At 37.6% G+C, this 22,428-nt stretch overlaps 1 long non-coding RNA gene and 1 pseudogene across 1 annotated transcript in view; one reads left to right on the forward strand and one right to left on the reverse strand.

The window, feature by feature from the left end:
- LOC144229103 (uncharacterized) overlaps positions 1 to 17,251 on the forward strand; it is an 84,026-nt gene extending 66,775 nt beyond the window's left edge. Inside the window, exon 5 of the long non-coding RNA XR_013334353.1 lies at positions 17,127 to 17,251. This is a non-coding gene — a long non-coding RNA (uncharacterized LOC144229103). The remainder of the gene's footprint in view (positions 1 to 17,126) is intronic.
- Positions 860 to 22,021, reverse strand: LOC144229122 (heterogeneous nuclear ribonucleoprotein A1-like; annotated as a pseudogene).
- Positions 22,022 to 22,428: the final 407 nt, after the last annotated feature.

A 22,428-nucleotide genomic window follows, 5' to 3' on the forward strand; every position in this document is an offset into this window, starting at 1 on the left:
GCATCAGTTAAGATGATCAGTCATATGATTTTTTAAAACTATATGAAGAAATAAAGATTTCTTTTTTTTAGTGTTTATTCATTTTTGAGAGAGAGAGAGAGAGACAGAGTGCAAGCAGGGGAGGGGCAGAGAGAGAGGGAGATGCAGAATCTGAAGCAGGCTTCAGGCTCCAAGTTGTCAGCACAGAGCTCGAAATGGAGCTCGAACTCATGAACTGTGAGATCATGACCTGAGCCAAAGTCTGATGCTTAACTGAGCTACCCAGGTGCCCCTAAAGATTTCAATAAATATAATTATATAGGCAATTATAAAAACTGGTTTTTTGATTAAAATGGTTTATAAGTGCACTTTTTGTTTTCTACATGTTTTAGCACATTAATAAAAATTTTTAAAAGACTTTATTTTTAACTAATCTCTTCACCCATTGTGGGACTCGAACTCACAACCCTGAGATCAAGATCACATGCTTTACCAACTGAACCAGCCAGCACCCCTCATATTAATAATTTTTATTTATTTATTTTTTAAAAGCACATTTATTCAGCATCGTGATGAGACTATTACATTTAGCAATCAATAGCATGGGTGCAAGAAAGAAAAAATCTACATTTAAAACCCTTTGTTGGAATGCTTTACACTTTCCACAGAACAGAAGCTAAAATAACCTGTTATACAGTTAGTCACAAATACAGTCATCGAATTTTTTGCCCATACACATGAGTATCATTTAAAGCATGTCTTCCATGTAGCAGCGAGGACCTGCCAGCACTGTGCTTGGCTGAGTTCATAAATCTGTTGTAACCTGTAGCTTCCCTGTCACTTCTCTGGCTCTCTTCTTCTGCTAAGCCTGTTTCCTGGCAGTAATTAAAACCTTCTGCCACTGCCATAGCTACTGCTGCTGCTGGAACCGCCATACCCACCTTGGTTTTGTGGTCTGGCAAAATATTGGCCTCCACCACCGTAGAGGCCAGAGCTTCTGCTTCCAAAGTGTCCTCTTTTCATGGGTCCAGTATTTGAAGATTGATTACTGTAATTGCCAAAATCATTATAGCTTCCACCACCTCCAAAGTTGCTTCCCACATTACCAAATCCATTATAGCCATCTCCACTGCCACCATATCCACCACCACCTCAACTGCCACCAAAGCCACCTCACCTGCTGAAGTTTCCTCCACAACCAGAGTTGTCATTCCCACCAAAACCACCTCCATGACCATCACCAAAGTTTCCAGAACCCCCTTGACCTCATTGGCTGGACAAAGCACCAGTCATTTCTTCTTAGATAGAGGTTTCCTTACTTCACAGTTGTGGTCATTCACAGTATGGTATTTCAGAATGACAGTCTTGTCTACAGAGTCATGGTTGTCAAATGTTACAAAAGCAAAGCCTCTCTTTTTGCCACTGCCTCGGTCGGTCATGATTTCAGTCACTTCAGTTTTCCCATCCTGTTCAAAATAATCTTGTAGATGATGTTCTTCAATGTCTTCTTTAATGCCACTGACAAAAATATTTTTCACAGTTAGGTAGACACCAGGTCTTTGACAGTCTTCTCTTGAGACAACCGTCTTTGGTTCTGCCACTCTTCCATCCACCTTCTGTGGCCTTGCAGTCATGGCTGCATCGACCTCTTCCACAGTGGCATGCCTGTGTGACAAACCCAGAGCCCCTGGAGCACTTGGTGTTTGGACCTCTCATTACCACACAATCTGTAAGCATTCCCCATTGCTCAAAATGGCTCCTCAGACTTTTATTGGTTGTTTCAAAGCTCAGACCTCCAATGAAAAGCTTCCACAGCTGTTCAGACCCTTCAGGAGACTGACTTAGACATGAAGGCAGTGGGAGGGGAGACTTTCCTGATGCAGAAAGGCCAAGTTAATAATCTAAAAAAAAATTCTGAAAGCTAGTATTATTGTAACAGAGTTTAACTCCACATTTGGCTTTTTGTATAATTAAACAAACTAATACATTTAAAAGAACTGTTCCTTTATGCTTTTGGATGCACAACACATCAGGATGCAATGTTGTGACATCAACAACCAAACTCTGCTGTAAAGAAGAGGTTAAACTGGTGTGAATTCAAATTAGATTATAACTTTCAGATAATGTAACTTGCATAGTAACCACAAAGAAAACGTCTATAGATTTATGACACACAAGAGGAAATGTGAAATGAAATTATACATTCCACTGAAAAATTTAATCACAAAAGAAGACAGTAATCCAGAAAATGAGAAACAAACTTTTAAGGCATTTAGAAAACAAATAGCAAAATGGTAAAAGTAGGTTTTTGTTTATCGGTAACTATTTTATTTTTTATTTATTTTTTTACACATTTATTTTGAGAGAGAGAGAGTACAAGCAGGGGAGAGCCAGAGAGAGGGAGAGAGAGAATCCCCAAGCAGGCACCACACTGACCGCGTGAATCCTGATGTGGGGCTCAAAGTCATGAACTGTGAGATCATGACCTGAGCGAAACCAAGAGTTGGACACTTAACTAACTTAGCCACCTAGGTGCCCCATCAGTAACTATTTTAAAAATAAATTAATTAAACTCTCCAACCAAAATAGCTTAGCTGAGTGGATAAAAGCACATGATTCTTTATGCTATCTGCAAAAGATTCTTTTTAGATCTCAAAACACAAAAAGACTGAAAGTTTATATATGGAAAAATACTATAGAAATCATAACGAAAAGAGAGCAGGGATGGCTAAACTAATATCAAACAAATTATACTCTACTTTTTTAATGTTTGCTTTTGAGAGTGAGAGTGCACCTGCACATGAGCAGGGGGAGGGGTGGGACAGAAAGAGAGGGGGACAGGATCTGAAGTAGTCTCTGTACTGTGCACAGAGCCTAATGTAGGGCTCAAACTAATATTTGAACCCTGAGATTCTGACCTCATGACCTGAGCCAAAGTCAGATGCTTACCTGACTAAACCACCCGGCTGCCCCAAACAAAGTATACTTTATAAAGTTTTCAAAGAGGCAAAGAAGAATATTATATGTTAGTAAAATGCTCAGTACAGCAATAATATATTACAACTGTAAATGTTTTCCATGTCTAATGACAGATCATCAAAATATATGAAGCAAAGCTGACAGAATTCAAGGGAAAAATAGTCCTGCAATAATAGTCCAAGATTTTACTATACCACCACTCTCAGTATAGATATAAAACTAGGCAAAAGATAAAAGGTAAGCAAATAGAGGGCTTGATAGAATAAACTAAGGTAGATCTAACAGACATCCACAGAATTCTCTACCTAAGAACAGCATACATATTCTTCCCAAGTGCACTTAGAACATTTTCAGGATAGACCATATGTTAGGCCTCCAATTAAGTCTCAATAGCTTTAAGAAGACAGATACCATGCAGAATGTCTTCTTCAGTCACATCAGAATAAAATTAAAAATCAATAACAAAGGAAAAACTGTAAAATTCACAAATTTGTTGAAATTAACATATCCTTAACCAACAAATGGATCAAAATAGAAATCACAAGGGAAATTAGAAAATACTTAGAGACAAATGAAAACACAACAAACTAAAATTCGGTACAGAGAAAACAGTGCTAAAGAGCAAAGCTATAAATGCTTACATTAAAAAATGAGAGTGACATTAGCATCATGGTGGTATAAGACATTAGTCCTTTACCCCTTTTAAAACAACTAGACATTCATCCACAAGCAAAATATCTCAGTAGGAAGTGTGGGACCCAGTATAATATGTCAAGAGACCTGGATGACTCCTGCCCACCAGTGCATCTAAAACTAGGCAGACAGATTTTTAATTTCAGTAAAGATTTTAGAGTCAGCAAAACAGCTGTGCCCCCTCTCACTGGCCAAGAAAAAAAGCCTGGAGAGTTGACCTGGACAGATATCCTTGGGTGAGAGAGAACTTGAAGGGAGATTCTAGAACACCACTAGAGCAGGAAAGATATGAGTTTGGTCATGGTGGAGAAGGAAGAACTCTGCCAGAGCCACCCTTCCAACCAAAAGAGACACTGCAGAGAGCTACACTGTACATCCGTGGTGACCTCTCCTGTGGAGGAGGTAGAAATTGATGAGTTCCTGGCTATCTTACTTGTGTGGTGATGACTAGAGAAACCTGTTTCTATCCAACAACATGCAGCCCACTGAGGTGAGAACTCATGACTAAGAGGAGGGAAGACAGAATAAGAAGCAGATAAGAATATCCAAGTAATGCAGTTCATGGTGACTACTTCAGGACTTAAGCATGAACTCTGCTGATAAGGCTCTGGGAGTACAGCCACGTTAAGATCTCCCCACTGGGTCTGTGGGCACCCTACACCAAGAGTGCTAACCCACACCTTCCAACACACACACACACACACACACACGTGCTGCCAGTTGCAATGGCAATAGAGGTCCAGTAATCAGAGTACTCTTGGGAAATGGAAAAGGGCTATGGGCAAGGGAGAAACCACCACTTTTTGGAAAACCAAAGAGAGACGTCCAGCAGCAAGCCTGGTGACTTCTAAGAACAAGAAAAGATGTAAAAGCTTAAGATTTATGCCACAAGAGGAAGAAAAAAGAGTGGAGCAGGTCTACCCATTCAGAAGCTGAGGAAAACCCACATATAGCAGCACCAATCAACAGTACCTCATATGAAGGCAACCAATAAAGATTTAAAGAAATGTCTACTACCTCAACTGTGAAAGTAGGAATGTAAAATTATAAGGAACATGAAAAATCAACGAAATATATCCTCCTCAAAAGATATCAATCATCCTCGAATATCTGAGTTAAAAAGTGCATAGTATGACCTAACAGATAAAGAACTCAAAATAGCTGCTTTAAAAAAAGTCAGCAAACTAATGGGGCACCTGGGTGGCCCAGTCAGTTCAGCATCTAACTTTGGCTCAGGTCATGATCTCTCAGTTTGAGTTTGAGCCCCACATCGGGCTCTGTGGCAACAGCTCCAAGCCTGGAGCCTGCTTCAGATTCTATGTCTTCCCCTCCCTCTGTCCCTATTCTGCTGGCACTCTGTGTATCTCTCTCTCAAAAATATACATTAACAATTTTTTTAAACTCAGCAAGCTAAAAGAAGACTCAGAAAGACAATTCAATGAAATAGAAAAGAAAAAGATCAATCTGAGTTATCAGAGATAGAAATAATAAAAAAGAACCAAATTCTGGAGCTAAGGAATTCAATGAACGAGATGAAGAATGTAATAGAATAAAATAGAATGAAGAAATAGAATAAAATAGAGATGCAGTAGAGAGCATCTGTATTAGCAGATATACTAGACAAAAGACAGAATAAATGACTTAAAGGATAGGAATATTGAAATGACACAGAAGAGAACAAAGAAAAATTAAAAAGGCAGAGAAAGCCTGCATGATCTATGAGAATCCATCAAAAGTACAAATATCTAAATAATCAGGATTCCAGAAGGAGAAGAGAAGGGGGAAGAAAGTTTATTTAAATAAATAAGCTGAGAACTTCCCAAACTTGGAGAAAGACTTTATATCCAAGTTCAATGAAGCTAATAAATTACCCTATTATGTAAATGCCAAAAGACCTTTCTCCAAAACACATTATAATGAAATTGTTACAAATCAAAGAGAAAGAATCCTATACACACAGCCAGGGGAAAAAGTATAACCTCCAAAGAAAATCCCTTTAGGCTATGAGTGGATTTCTCAACAGAAATCCTACAGGCCAAGAGAGAATGGAATGTCATATTCAAAGTGTTGGAAAATAAAAACTGCAACCAGAATATTCTATTCAGAGAAGTTATTCTTCAGAGATGAAGGAGAAATAAAGACTTTCCCAGACCATCAAAAGCTGAGGGAGAAATGCTGCAAAAAGTTCTCAAATCTGAAATGAAAAGACAATAATCAGTGACATGAAAACATATGAAAGTACACAACACACTGGTATAGGTGAAAAATATATGGTCCAGATCTAGAAACCTCTAAAACAGAATGGTTGGTCAGCCACTTAACTATAGCATAAAGGTTAAAAGAGTATTAAAAATAACTATAGTAACCATAATTTGTTAATGAATACAAAACATAAAACGTGTGACATAAAAAGAGGGGGAGCAAAAGGTGGAGCCTTCGTAGGAGATTGAAGATAAGTTGCTATCGGCATAAAGTGAACCAGGGTTTATGTAAACCTCATGGTAACCACAAAGCAAAAATCTAAAGTAGATTCACAAAAGAAAAATCGGGGAAGCAAAACTTAACCATCACAGAATTTCACCGGTTTACAGAGGTAGGCAGAAATAGAAAAAGCAATTTCAATACAAAACAACCAGAAAACAATAAGGCAAACATGGCATTACTAATTCCTCATGTATCAATAATTACCTAAGTATAAATGGATTCAATTCATCAGTCAAAAGGCACAGAGTGGCTAGATGGATTGAAAAAAAACACAAGATCCAACTGTAGCCTACCTACAAGAGACTTACTTCAGCATTAAGGACACACATAATCTCAAAGTGAAGGTATGGAAAAATATATTCTGTGCAAGTGGTGAGCAAAATAAAGCAAAGGTAGCTATACTTAGAGAGTATAAACTTTTAAGCCAAAAACAATAATGAGACAAGATGATTAAAGGGTCAATTCATCAATAAGATATAACAATTGTTAATATATACTCATCCAGTATCAGAGCACCTAAACATATTAAGCAAATACGAGCATCCGAAGGGAGAAATTGATAACAATACCATATTAGTGGAACTTTAATACTCCACTTTCAGCAGTGGGTATATCACTCAGACAGAAAATCAACAAGGTAACAATGGACTTGAATCATACACTAGACCAAATGATATTTGTAGATTGTTCCTTCCAACACCAGCAGAAAACACATTCTTTTCAAATGCACACAGAATATTCTCAAGGAAAGATTATATGATAAGTGATAAAACAAGCCTCAGAAAACTTTAAAATATTGAAGTCATACCAAGTATCTTTCCTGACCACAATGGTAAGAAACTAGAAATCAACAAGAGGAAAGTAGAAAACCCATAAATATGTGGAAACTAAACAGCACATTCTTGAACAACTAATTGGTCAAAGAAGAAATCAAAGGGAAAATAAAAAAATATTTCAAAAGAAACAAAAATGGAAATTCAACATACCCAATGGACCTATGGGATGATATGGAAGCACTTCTGGGATGGGGCTTTATAGCAGTAAACACGTATATTAAGAAATTAGGCCTCAAATAGCAACCTAACTTTATACCTCAAGGAACTAGAAAAAAAGAAAAAAGAAAAATTAAGCCCAAATTTATCAGAAGGAAAAAATAATAAAGATCAGAGTGGAAATAAATGAAATAGAAACCAGAAAATTAATAGAAAATATCAACAAAACTACAGTTTTTTCAAAAGGATAAACAAAATTGATAAACCTTAGCAAAATTAAGAAGAGAGAAGACAAATTAATCAAAAAGGAAAGACCTTACATTTGATACTACCAAAATACATAGGATCAATATGCAATTGCTATGAACAATTATATGCCGACAAATAGATAACCTAGAAGAAATGGAGAAATTTCTAGAAACATACAACATACAAGACTGAATCAAGAAGAAAGAGAAAATTTGAATAGACTAATAACAAGTAATAAGATTGAATCAGTAATCATAAAGCTCCCAATGCAGAAAAACTCCAGGACCAGACTGCTTCATTGGCAAATTCTACTAAGAATTCTTAGAATTCTTCTAAGAATTAATGACAGTCCTTCTCAAACTCTTCCAAAAAACTGAAGAGGAGGGAACACACCCAAGCTCATTCGACAAAGCCAGCATTACCCTGAGACCAGAGCCCATAATGACACTACAAGGAAAGAAAGCCACACACCAATATCCCTGATCAGTATACATGCAAAAACTCTCAACAAAATGCTACCAAACCAAATTTGAGAACATTTTGAAAGGATCGTACTGCATAATGAAGTGCGGTTTATCCCTAGGATCCAAGGATGTTTCAACATATGCAATTCAATAAATGTGATATACCACATTAATAGAAAGATAAAAGTCACATGATCACCTCATTAGATGCAAAAACAGCATTTGCCAAAATACAACATGGTTTCATGACAAAAGCCCTCAATAGACTGGGTATATATAATAATATTATGTTATTATTCCTCAACATAATAAAGGCCGTGTATGACAAACCCACAGCTAATATTATACTCAATGTTGTAAAAATTGAAAGCTTTTCTTCTAAGATCAGGAACAAGACAGGACTGCCCATTCTCACCACACTTATTCAATATGGTACTGGAATTCCTAGCTAAAGAAATAAGGAAAAAACAAAGAAATAAAAAGCATTCAAAACAGAAGTAAAATTGTTATTTGCAGATGATATGATCATATATATAGAAAATCCTAAAGAACTAAACCAAAAAATTCTTGGAACTAATCCATAAATTTCAGTTACAGGATACAAAATCAATATACAGAAATTAGCAATTTATACACTAACAATGAAATATCTGAAAAAAGAAATTTAAAAAACTATTCCATTCACAACAGCATGAAAACCAATAAAATATCTAGGAATAAATTTAACCAAGAAATTTAAAGATCTGAACCATGAAAGCTACAAGATTTTGTTGAATGACATTGATGAAGATACAAACAACTGTAAAGACATTTCATGTTCATGGATCAGAAGAATTAGTACTGTTAAAATGTCCTTATGACCCAAAGCAATCTATAGATTCAGTGCAATCCCTATCAAAATTCCAATGGCATTTTTCACAGAAATATATAAAAACAACCTTAAAATTTGTATGAAACCACAAGAGAAACCACAAATCCTGAGAAAGAAGAACAAAACCGGGTATCGCACTTCCTGATTTCAAACTATATTGCAAAGCTCTAGCAGATAAAACAATATGGTACTGGCATTAAAAAAAAAAGACATACTATTGGGGCACCTGGGTGGCTTAGTCGGTTAAGCGTCCGACTTTCGCTTAAGGTCATGATCTCGCGGTTCGTGGGTTTGAGCCCCGCGTCAGGCTCTGTGCTGACTGCCAGCTCAGAGCCTGGAGCCTATTTTGGAGTCTGTGTCTCCNGACAGTTCAGATTTAAACTCCCACATATACAACCAACTAATATTTGACAGGAATGCCAAGAAGGAATCCAAAGGGAAATAATGGTCTCTCTAACAAATGATGTTGGGAAAACCAGATAACCACATGCAAAAGAAAAAAAAAAAGAAATTGAACATCTGTCTTAACACCATTCACAAAAATTTGCTTGAAATGGATTAAAAACTTAAATATAACACCTGACATTATAAAACTCCCACAAGAAAACATATGGGGAAAGATTCTCCACAGCAACCTCGATAATAATTGGGGGGTGGGGGGAATATGACACCTAAAGCAAAGCAACAAAATAAAAAATAAAAAAGTAGAACTACATGAAACTAAAAAGCTTCTATACAGTAAAAGAAACCATCAACAACAGTGAAGAGACAACCTACAGAATAGGAAAAAATATTTGCAAACCATACAGTTGATAAGAGGTTACTGTCCAAGATATATAAAGAAATCCTACAGCTTAATAGCAAAAACTCCAAATGATCCACTTTTTAAATGGGCAGAGGACCTGAATAGACATTTTCCCAAAGAAGATATATGAATGGCTAACAAGTGTATGAAGAACACATGACAAGGTATTCAATCCCACTAATCACAGGAATCCAATTCAAAACCACAATGACATATCACCTTATACTTGTTAGAATAGCTGTGATCAAAAAGAGATAACAGATGCTGACATGAATGTATAGAAAAGGGAATCCTTGTGCACTGCTGGTAGGACTCTAAATCACGGCAGCCACTATGGAAAATAGTGTGTAGGATCCTCAAAAAACTAAAAATAAAACTACCATATGATCCAGCAATTCTGCTCCTAAGTATTTATCCAGAGGAAGTGAAAACACTATGTCAAATTGATACCTGCACCCCATGTTCATGGCAGCATTATTTATAATTGCCACAACATAGAAACAACCTAAGTATCTGCTGACAGATGAATGAATAAAGATGTTGTGAAATACATATTCAGTGAAACCTTATTCAGCCATAAAAAGGAAAATCTGCCATTTGCAACATGGGTGAATCTTGAGGGCATTAGGCTATGTGAAATAAATCAGAAAAAGACAAAGACTGTATGATCTCACCTATACAGAGAATCTAAAAGAAAAAAATCACCTAACTCAAGAAAAGCTCTAATTTGTGGTTACCAGAAGTAGAGAGTGATGGAGAGGGAACTGGAAGAAGGTGGTCAAAAGCTACAAGCTTCCAGGTATAAGATAAATAAGTACTAGGGATGTAATGTAAAGCATGACCATAGTTAACATTGTTGTATGGTATATATAAAGTTATTAAGAGAATAAATCCAAAGTGTTATCACAAGGAAAAACTTTTTTCATTAATTTTATTTGTATGTGTATGATACAGTGTATATTAAACATTGTGGTAATCATTCCACAATATAGGTAAAAACCATTATGCTATTATGTTATCTTATACAGTACTATATGTCAATTATATCTCAGTAAAACTGAGAAAAAATATTGCTTTGGTTGTGCATAACATTATAGACTAGTTGAATACTTTTGTTAGCAAGGTACAGTTTATATGCAACATATATATTGGTCATGTATTGAAACACACAAGCAAAATAGTTGATGAGGAGCCATCAACTTCTGCCTGAGAGTTTCCAGTGTGTCAGCCTGCCCTACAGATTTTGTACTTGCCCATTCTCACATCACACAAGCTAATTACATGAAACTGAATATACACATAAATATATTAGAAGTGATATTACTTACCCAGGAAAGCTTTTCTATCTGGATTAGGTTAGATTACAACCTCCCATGCCTACTCCGAAGATAGGGTTTATCACACTGTGTTCTAATTGCCCCCTTCCTTCATGCCTCAAATACCAATCAGGCATCTACCATACTTGATTCTATGTTAAGTGTTACAGTGGAGAGCAAAATGGATGCAGTCCCTGTGTGAATGGAACTTTCAGTCTAAGGAGGGATAGACACTAACCAAATAACAGATATATAAACTAAAACAAGTAGTGAGCTGAAAGAAAGATATGACCACTCTTTAAAATCAAATAAGAAAGAAATATAACTAGACTCAGAGAGTGATAGTCTGGTGAGGCTTCCTTGAGGAAGCAATGCTGAGCTGAGATCTGAAGACAAGTAAGACTTAACTGAAAATAGAGAATAAGGGGAGACCAGACCAGTGGAAAAGATACTGTGACTGGAAGAACATGCAGATTCTGACAAATTTTTAAAATGCTGATGTGACTAGAACTCAGAGTGGGAGGGAGAGCATAATGAGAATTCAGACTGGAACAATAGTCAGGTGCCACATTAAATGTAATTTTGTGGACCATATTAAAGGTTTTATATAGGACCTGGCAGATCATTGAATATATCTATGAAGGCAAGAAACCATGCATATAATCTTCCTAGATTTACAGATGAGCCAAGATCTCCAGGAAGTCTCAAAACAACCCCTCTTTATGGAAACAATTAATCTTACCATTGCCCTGGCAAGCCAGAGTATGAGAGATGAAGCCCAGATTTATAGTGCTTGGCTCAGAGCCCTGCCACAGACAAGGGCAAGACTTTTGTTAGCTCTCCCCATCACTTACATGCAGCAGCTATTACAAGAATATCCAGAAAAGTTTCATTAAGAACAGAAATATCTGAGGATCCAAATAATTGAAGAGCCTTACCCCCTACTTCAGAGGCATTCTTGAGAGTGAATTGTTAATTGTCTAGGATAGATCCAGGTAAAGAGATGGCTCTTAGAAAGTTAAGGCAAGCTAGGAACTTCATAGTAAAGAAAATAGAATTTTCTTGAAATCTCAACAATTACTAACCAGTCCTTGCTTCAGAAGTGTGCTCTTAGTCACAGCCAATTCTCCCTGGAGAGTCGGCCCAAGGATGAATCTCTTGAGAGCCAAGTGAAACAGGAGAGCAGAGAAAGTGAATTCTGCTCACTAATGGAGGAATTTTCTTGGAATTAGAGTGATCCAAAGATAGAATGAGCTACCTCAGAAGATAGTGATATCAAAACTTCAAAAATAAGCTAGAAGACCACACGTAGTGTTATAGAGGAGATTCAAACTTATGGGTTGGTCTGCATGGACTTAATAGTTTCTTCCCACCATGAGAATCTTAGAGGCAGAAAGAATAATGTGAAAGAGTAACCGTAGGATAGAGAGAACTGAGAGAACTGAACGAGAGAAAGAGGCTGCTGGTAAAAAGCATTCAGTAATAAAGAACAGAAGGACTTAATTTTGTTTGGAGTAGAAGCAGTTTATGCCATTGCACCTAATCTGATCTGGGGTTGGGAACCAGGAGAAAGAAATCTAACAGTGCATTCTTTCTGGGATCTGTGGATTCCAACTTGAGATCAAGTCTGCACATCTATCCAACTCCACTGAATATGCTTTTCAGATTTTGGTGTTGAGCTTGGGTTATTATCTTGAAGATGGATGTTAGTTATCTGTAGCTGTGTAGCAAATTATCTCAAAATGTAGCTCAGAAGAGCAAAGATTTATTATGTCACACAGATTCTGAGGGTATGCTATCTAGGAGAGGTTCAGCTGAGTGGTTCAGGCTCAGAGTCCCTCTCCACATAGATAAATATGTAGATAGATACAAATATATGATTTTATAGTCCAGCTCCCACCTGAGTCTAGAATCATATGCAGATTCAAACAGGCCTAAAGAAGTCTCTCCTAGGCTCCTTTATTTGGTTGTTGACAGACTCCATTCCTGGTATTGGACAGAGATGTGGGCCCCTCCATAACCTGCTTTAATGGCCTCATGACATGGCATCAGGCTTCACAAGGAGGAAGTGATTCAAGAGGAAGAGAAACATGAATGAGTGAATGAAACAGTGTCCAAAAAGGAAGCAGGACTATTATTTACAATATAAAAATCTTCTATATAACTCTCTAAGAAGACAGGGAGCCCAATAAAGAATGGACAAAGTATTTGAATAGAAATTATCCAAAGCAAGATAAACAAATGGCCAATAAACACATAAAGAGATACTCAATTATCACTAGTCATTAGGGAATCAAAAATTAAAACCCACAATAAGGTATGGTTACAGAGTAATAAGAATAGCTAAAATTTAAGACTGAGAATACTAAGCATTGGCAAGGACACATGGAATGAGTTAAATGATCATACTATACTTCTGCCGTAGTAAAATGTCAGAGTCATTAAAAAAAAGGTTTGCTTATACACACATGTACCATACCATTTCAAGTAATTTAAGAATTATTAATTCAATTTTTCACAAAAAGACTTGTACATAAATGTTTATAAGTATTTCATTTATAATAGCCAAGTCAGGAAACAATTCTGTATGTGTCCATCCAACAAATTGTGGTACACATGAAATACTTTTTTTTCTTTCATAGTTTATTGTCAAGTTGGTTTCCATATAACACCCAGTGCTCATCCCAACAGGTGCCCTCCTCCATGCCCATCACCCCTTTCCCTTCTCCCCCATCCCCATCACCCTAAGTTTGTTCTCAGTATTCAAGAGTCTCTCATGGTATGCCTCCCTCCCTCTCCCCACCTATTTTTTCCCCTTCTCCTCCCCCATGGTCTTCTGTTAAGTTTCTTCTGTTCCCCTTTTAAGTGAAAACATATGGTATCTGTTTTTCTCTGCCTGACTTATTTCACTCAGTGTAACACCCTCGAGTTCTGTCCTCATTGCTACAAATGGCCAGAGTTCACATTCTTATTGCCATGTAGTATTCCATTGTATCGATAAACCACATCTTCTTGATCCATTCGTCTGTTGATGGACACTTAGGCTCTTTCCATGATTTGGCTGTTGTTGAGAGTGCTGCTATGAACATTGGGGTACATGTGCCCCTATGCGTCAGCACTTCTGTATCCCTTGGGTAAACTCCTAGCAGTGCTATTGCTGGGTCATAGGGGAGTTCTACTGTTAATTTTTTGAGGAGCCTCCACACTGTTTTCCAGAGGGGCTGCACCAGTTTACATTCCCACCAACAGTGCAGGACAGTGCCTATTTCTCCACATCCTTGCCAGCATTTAGAGTTCCCTGATTTGTTCATTTTAGCCACTCTGAGCAGCGTGAGGTGGTATCTCAGTGTGGTTTTGATTTATATTTCCCTGATGATGAGTGACGCTGAGCATCATTTCCACATGAAATACTTTTTAATTCTTGTTCTTCCCAGGGAGATATATATATCAATTATATATTGATACACATAACAATATAAATAAATCTCACAGTCAGTATGCTAAGTGGAAGATCTTAGGACAAGAGCATGTATACCATCTGTCTATCTCTGGGAAATGATCTATAATGATAGAAATCAGGTCAATAATTGTGTTGGGTGGGGGTTTAGGAGATATTGACTTCAAAGTGTCATGAGGAACATCTGAGACAAAGAAAATTTTATACCTTTTTCTGTGGTGATGGTATATGGAGAACATTTGGCAAAACTCATGGAAATATAATTTAAAATATATAATGTTTTATTGTGCAACCTATACCTTATGAAAGTTGATTTTAAATATAAGAAAAAAGTGAGGCTCCTGAGTGGCTCAGTTGGCTGAGCTCAGTCAACCTTGGCTCAGATCATGATCTCAAGGTTCATGAGTTCAAGCCCCGCATAAGGTTTGCTGTTGTCAGTACAGTGACTGCTTTAGCTCCTAGGTGCCCCTTCTCTCTGCTCCTCCCCCACTCATTCTCTGTCTCTCTCGAATAAATATTAAAAAAGTAATAAGAAAAATGTTCAAAATATTTAAATAAAAATTTTAGAACGTGAGGGATAATTCATAGAAACAAAATAATACTTGGAAACTTTATTGCCCTCTACCCAGGCAAAAATACCATATATGAATAACATATTTAACCACTTTGATTACAGATAGATAGATAGATAGATAGATAGATGGATAGGTATCTGCAAATGTAATTTTATGCCTAGGGAAATTTTTCTGATTTTTTTTTATCATTATGGGAAAGAATCATGTGATAAGCCTCATAGAAAATTTCAATTTCCCATGTAAAAAATTATAAAGATCAATTTTCTCAAAACTCAGTGCAAAAACGCAGAACTGATAACTGAAGTATACGTTTAAAAGCTATTTTAAATTAAAAAAAAAACCTGTACAACTTTTAAGTCAAAGTGGAAATCAAAACAAAAATTACAGACTTTTAAAAGCAAGATCTTTAGGGGCACCTAGGTGGCTCCGTTGGTTAAGTGGCCAACTTAAGCTCAGGTCATGATCTCATAGTTTGTGAGTTCAAGCTGTGCATCGGGCTCAGTGCTGACAGTTCAGAACCTGGAGCCTGCTTCGAATTCTATGTCTCCCTCTCTCTCTCTGCCCCTTCCCCCTGTCTCTCAAAAGTAAATAAATTTAAATTTTTTTAAAAAGCAGGATCTTTTTATCTCTTGTTATATAGTTAAAGATGAACTCGGAACAAAATAATAAACATATAATAAATGTATAATATTTCAGACAGTGGTAAATTCTGTGAATAAGAATAAAACTGAATAAGGTGGACGGAGAATGATCAAAGAATGGATACTATTCTGTATATAGTGGTCAAGGAAGCCTTCACTGAGAAAGTGACATTTCAGCATTAAGAATGGAAAGGAAGTTATAAACAAATATGAATACTTTAAGCTATACTGAAAAGATACAATTTTGTAATCATACAAAAAATTCAAATTGACAAGTTTCACAAAAATATATGTGAACCAAGGACACAATGATTTTATATTCTTTGGGTAAATACATAGTAGTGCACTTGTTGGATCATAGGGTAGTCACCCCAATATTTTATAGCAGCATTACCTACAGTAGCCAAATGATGGAACCAACACAAGTTTCCATCAACTGATGACTGGATAGAGAGGAGGTGGTATGTATACACACACACACACATACACACACACAGGAATATTAGTCATAAAAAAAGAATAAAATCTTGCCATTTGCAATGACATGGATGAAGCTAGAGAGCATTATGCTAACTGAAATAAGTCAGTCAGAGAAAGACGAATACCATATGATTTCATTCATATGTTGGATTTAAGAAACATGGGGTGCCTGGGTGGTTCAGTCAGTTAAGTGTCTGGCTACAGCTCAGGTCATGATCTCGCGGTTCGTGGGTTTGAGCCCCACGTCGGGCTCTGTGCTGACAGCTCAGAGCCTGGAGCCTGTTTCAGATTCTGTGTCTCCCTCTCTCTCTGCCCCTCCCCTTCTCAAGCTGTCTCTCTTTCTCAAAAAGAAATAAAACGTTAAAAAAAAAAAAAGAGTAATTCTGTGGGGGCACCTGGGTCGCTCTGTTGGTTAAGTGTCCAACTCTTGATTTCAGCTCAGGTCATGATCTCACGGTTCAAGAGTTCAAACCCCGCATTGGGCTCTGCTGACAGCTCAGAGCTTGCTTGGAATTCATTCACTGCCCCTCCCCAGCTCCCCCTCTCTCTTCCTCTCTGTCTCTCTCAAAAATAAGTAAATGAACTTAAAAAAAAGAGTAACTCTGTGAAGCACTTATTATAAGCCTAGCATATAGTAAGCACTCAAAAGTATTAATTACTATTAAATTCCATGTTTGGAGATGTATTGTTCATATTAGCAAGTCAAAGGAGAAAAACCATAAGGTAATGTCAGATACCAAAAGTATTTTGATAAAATGTCATATTCATTTATTGTTTTTAAAAAGTTCTAATACACAGTAAGAAAAATACTTTCTTAAGATAATAAAGAAGCTCCATTTGAAATCTGTAGCCTTTATCATCAAGGATGCCCATTATCACCAACATTGTCAGGACATGATACAAAAAGAACAAAAATATGAAATAAGATTTATTATTATTTAAATATGATGCATTTGCCTACCTGGAAAACCCAATGCCAGTCAAAATCCAAACAGGATTTTAAAAAATTGACAATGATTCTAACTTTCTTCTAAAAGAAAAAAAATGTATACAAATTTCCAAAAGTATGTTGAAAAAGAGAAGTATTGGGGTGCCTAGATGGCACAGTCGGTTAAGCAATTAACTCTTGATTTTGTCTCAGGTCATGATCTCAACCTGTGAGATGAAGCCCTGGATCAGTCTGTATGCTGACAACACGGAGCCTGCTTGGGATTCTTTCTCTTCCTCTCTCTGTGCTCCTCCCTCGCTTGTGCTTGCTTGCACACTCTGTCTCTAAAAATAAATAAACATTAAAAAAAAAAAGAAAAGAAAAAGAAATATGAGATGCTTTTGCCTCATTCAAGGCCTCATCTTTTACCAGTGCAAAAGATATAGATATCAACAGAAGAGAAAAGAAAGACCAGAAAAAGATAGCGTATGATAAGGGTAGTATTTTAAATCAGTGTGGAAATTATTGGTTAATTAATAAATATTATTGTGAAAAGTAGACATAATCTTATTATTAATAAAATCTATCACTCCTTTGCATTTGTAAACACTGTGTATTTTCTGAAATTCATCATATTGTCAGGCAGAGCCGACTTTGAACCATGCATTTTGGAAGGCAAAGGCTCATTGAGTGGGATACATTAGTTCTATAATAAGAATTCTTGATATACATATTTCACCTGCAATTCTGTCAGTTTTTATTGCACATAATTTGAGGCATGTTGTTGGATGCACGTGTGTCCATTATCAATATATCTTCTTGCCACTTTGTTCTTTTGCCCGCTAGATGAACCCTTTCCTTTTCCTGAATTCTGTTTTGATTATATATTATGAAGCTCAATTTGTTTTTCTTCATATTTGTCTTATATACCTTTTCCTACCCACCTATTTTAAACAATTTTGAATCCTTCTGTTCTAAATGTTGTATTTTTAAAAAAAAAAAAATTTAATGCTTATTTTTGAGAGAGACAGAGTGGGAGCAGGGGGAGAGCAGAGAGAGAGAGGGACACAGAAACAGAAGCAGGCTCCAGGTTCTGAGCTGTCAGCTCAGAGCCCGATGTGGGGCTTGAACCCATGAACCATGAGATCATGACCTGAGCTTAAGTCAGACACTTAACCAACTGAGCCCACCCAGGCACCCCAAAATGTTTGTTTTATAGAAAAAAATCATTGCTAGATCCTTAAAAGAAAGTGAAACCTGATAGTCTTGATCTTTCATTTGATGACTTAATTTACAATTATTTTAAATCTATGTGAATACTTACCATCTTTTCTTAAATTGTGCATTAATTATATGTCAGGGGTCTTTTTCATGAACAAGTCTTTCCATTGAACAGAACAGATTCTGTTTCAGTTGTAAAAATTTATGCATTCTTTTAAAAATTTCTGATATGTGCCTTAACATAAAAGACCTGTACTTGTGACATTTATTTTTACTAAACATGAATAGCATGACCATCCATATATGCCAGTACCCAGTTTAGAAAATGATACCAAAGGAAACAAAACCATGGTAGGTGCTGCCTTTATACTAACCCTCTTCATGACATCTTCTTCCCACCTACTCAAAGTTAATAACTTTTAAAAATACGATATTTATTTTCCTTACACATAACTATGTTTTTGCTACATATGTATGTATCCCTTAAATCATGAATGGTAATGTTATGCATGTTTTAAATTCAATAAAAAATGGTACCGTCTGTGTGTATCTTTTGCAACTTACTTTATTTTGCACTGAACATTATATTTGAGATTTATCCAGGTTGCTACGTATATTTATATTCACTGTTCTGTAATGTATTGTAAATATCCATTATATGAATAAACCACAATTAATTAAAGTATAGATTATCAATAGATAGATAGGTAAAGAGATAACGTATATTAGTTTCAGAAGCAGAAGACTAGAACCAAAACAAAATGAACATTCTTTTTTTTTAATGCTTATTTATTTTTTGAGAGAGGGAGAGTGAAAGGGGGAGGAAGGGCAGACAGAGAGGGAGAGAGAATCCCAAGCAGGTTCCACACTGTGAGTGCAGAGCCTGATGTGGGGCTCAAACCGATGAACCATGAGATCATGACCTGAGCCAAAACCAAGAGCCAATTGCCCAACCGACTGAGCCACTCGGGTGCCCCAAAATGAACATTCTTATAATGATTTCAAGGAGATGAAATGCAAATTAACTCATAAAAAGATGGATAAAATTGCTAAGTTGGACATTAAGCAAATTGACATAAAATCTCAATAAGAGGAAAAGCAAGCTGTAGTACCAAAAACAATTCCATCAACTGATGACCCTTGTATGAGTCTGCTCTGGCAGTCATTACGGAATAACACAGACTAAATGGCTTAACAGCGGAAATGTATTTTCCCTCAGATCTGGATGCTGGAAGTGCCCAATCAAAGTCCCATCAGCATTGGTGTGTAGTGAAGTCTCACTTTTGTCTTAAAAATGGCCATTCATTCACTGTGTCTCTTACTAGCCTTTTCTCTGTGTGTACATAGAGAGGGAAAGAGAGAGATCTCTGATATCGCTCTCTGTTATTGTTTTTTTTATGTTTATTTTTGAGAAAGAGAGAGAGCATGAGTGGGTGAGAGGAAGAGACGGAGGGAGACAGAATCTGAAGCAGGCTCTGAGTTGTCAGCACAGAGCCTGATGCGGGGCTCAAACCCACATACTGTGAGATCATGACCGGGGCCGAAGTTGGACACTCAGCCGACTGAGCCACCCAGGCACCCCTATCTCTCTCTGGTTTTATAAGCCCTCCAGTCCTGTCAGTTCAGGCCCTACCCTTATGACCTCACTTAATCTTAACTGCCTCTAAAGACCCTATCTTCAAATATAGTCACATTGGGGGTTAGGGCTTCAACATATGGATGGGGTAGGGGGATGTTCACTCTATAACACTCCCAAATCTTATATCCCACTTAGCTTTTACCACATTAATACATAAAAACAACTTCAAAATCTTAGTGGTTTACAGAAGCAAATATTTATTTTTCTTGGTCATGGGCATGTAGTAGGGATGAGGATGATCTCAGCTGGTGTTGGCTGAGTGTGGATCTAGACTGCAGGTCAGATTTCGGTCCTCAGGCTTCATTTTGGAGTCCAGGCTAAACGGGCAAAAGACACCTAACCATGTACTTTTCAGGGTGATGGCAGTATCACAAGAGCACAAAACCCAACCACATAAACACATTTCAAACCTCTGCATGTACCACATCTACCAGCATCACATCAGCCAAATCAAGTTACTTGGCTAAGCCCAAAATCAAGGAGCAGGGATGTCCATTTCACCTACATTGTGGCCATGGCAAGACTAAGCATATATATACTTCTACCACGGGAGCAATAGTTCAACAGGCACAGCGTATGTTCTCAAGCTCTGAGTGTTTCCATGGGTCTTAATGACATTAGAAGACATTCTTTTGCTATGATGGCCATTGTGGGTTTTGTGTAGTAAAGACTGATGCTGCAGCCACACCATCCATACGTCAAAAATCTTCTGTCTGTCCATGTTGTGCTTTGATTTCTCAGCCATTCCTTATATCGCTTCATAAAGTTCTGAGTCAGCGCACCCAGCTTTTGTTTTGAGAGTTCACAATAGTCACACTCTTTCACTCTATGAGCTCTGAGTCACTTGAGAAGTATCCAGACTTCTGGGGGGAATTCAATGCAATGTTGACATTATTACTGGTGAAGTTGCCTTGGACCCCGGACTGCAATGGTTTCTCAGCTCTTTCCCCTCCTGATTTGACTTCCTTGTCATAGGCATTACTCCTAGAGAGCACCCTGCCTGTCTGCTCTGTTTACAGCATGGAGAGGAAGCAAAGCTGGTCAGATTAATCTGGAGAAGGAGAAACATAGAGCAAGAAGGGTCCTCAAACTAAAGACACAGGCCTTGTGGAGGCTTTGAGGCAGGAGGCAGAGTCACTGATAACTGGTGGCCACTGCAGAAGCCTCCAAGCATTTGAAGGGTCACTGTCTCGGTGACCAAATCGCTGAAGATCACACTTGAAGGGGTCACTGTCCAGGTGACCAAATTCAGTGAAGATGAAGACCCTTGGCCAGTTTGGCCTGAAGAAAATCAGGCCCAGAGGGGACCTGGGAGTTGACCACGAACATAAAAGAGAAGACATAACTTCATTACTTCTCTCATTCATTCAGTAAATAAATATTTGAGTCCTATCTTGTGCCAGGCATACTGTTCTGTGTATTGGGAATTCAGCAATTAACAAAATAACCATTCCCTTGTCCATGTGATACTGACATGGTTTATGGAATGGGGTACAAACATTAAACTAACTAAATAAAAAATATTAAAAAATATATCCTCTAACAGAAGATAATAAGTGGTAAAGAGGGAAAAAAAAATAAGGCAGAGAAGAGGGTTAGGGTGTGTTGGCAAGGTGAGGTACACCTTCAGAAAGGATGGCTAGGGTAGGTGACATTTGAATATAGATCTGGAGGGAATGGGGCCATGGAGTTAAAACATCATGCAACAGGTGAGGCAAGTGCAAACACTTGAGGGGGTGGGTGCCAGGGGGTATGGATTGAGGAATAATAAGGCCAGTGTGTGGGAGGTAAGTACAAGATGAGGCCAGATAGGTCATGAGACTGGTGGTGAGAGGAGGGAGGGAAGATCAGTGTGGACCTTGGAAGCCCCTACAATGCGCCAGGTGCTTATTCCATGAAATGAGGAGTCAGTGGAGTACTTTGTGCATAATGAAGACATTTGGGTGATTTACCTTTACAGTGCTGGTTGGGCGACAGTGTGGAGTACAGACTGAATGGGAGCAAGGGTCATATTCTGTGTGCTCCTGAGAAGTAATTAGAGTCATCAGATAGAAGGGGGTAACTTGGCCGACTAAACAACCTCACCTAATGGACCATGCACCCGTGAAACTGGGTGTGCAGTCACCCTGGGAGTCAGCAGCATGTCACTGACAGTCCTGGCAGATGCCAGGGATTTGACACTGGGAAATTCCCACATCAAATAAGGCATTAAACTCTGATATCCCAGATTCCTTCCAATAATGAGCATCTCTGATGCCACAGCATATATCACCCTAATCTCCCCCAGTTCAAATATAAGCTCCACGAATGTAAGACGTTTTGTCACTTCTGTTCATTGCTCTATCCCTGGTGCCTTAAATAGTGTCCAGCAAACAACAGTCATTCAATTAGTACTTGTAAATTAGTACTTGTGAATGTCCCTATTAAACATATTGTAGGTTTTTAGGAGCGCCTGGGTGGCTCAGTCTTTTAAGCATCCAACTTCGGCTCAGGTCATCGTCTCCTCGTTTGTGGGTTCGAGCCCCATGTTGGGTTCTGTGCTGACAGTGCAGAGCCTGCTTGGGATTCTTTCTCTCTCCTTCTTTCTCTGCCCTCCCCCACTCATGCTTCCTTTCTCTCAAAATAAATAAATAAACTTAAAAAATACATATTGCA

The sequence above is a fragment of the Crocuta crocuta genome, unplaced genomic scaffold (assembly GCF_008692635.1).
Source record: "Crocuta crocuta isolate KB4526 unplaced genomic scaffold, BGI_CrCroc_1.0 scaffold233, whole genome shotgun sequence".
In the NCBI taxonomy this organism is placed as follows: domain Eukaryota; kingdom Metazoa; phylum Chordata; class Mammalia; order Carnivora; family Hyaenidae; genus Crocuta; species Crocuta crocuta.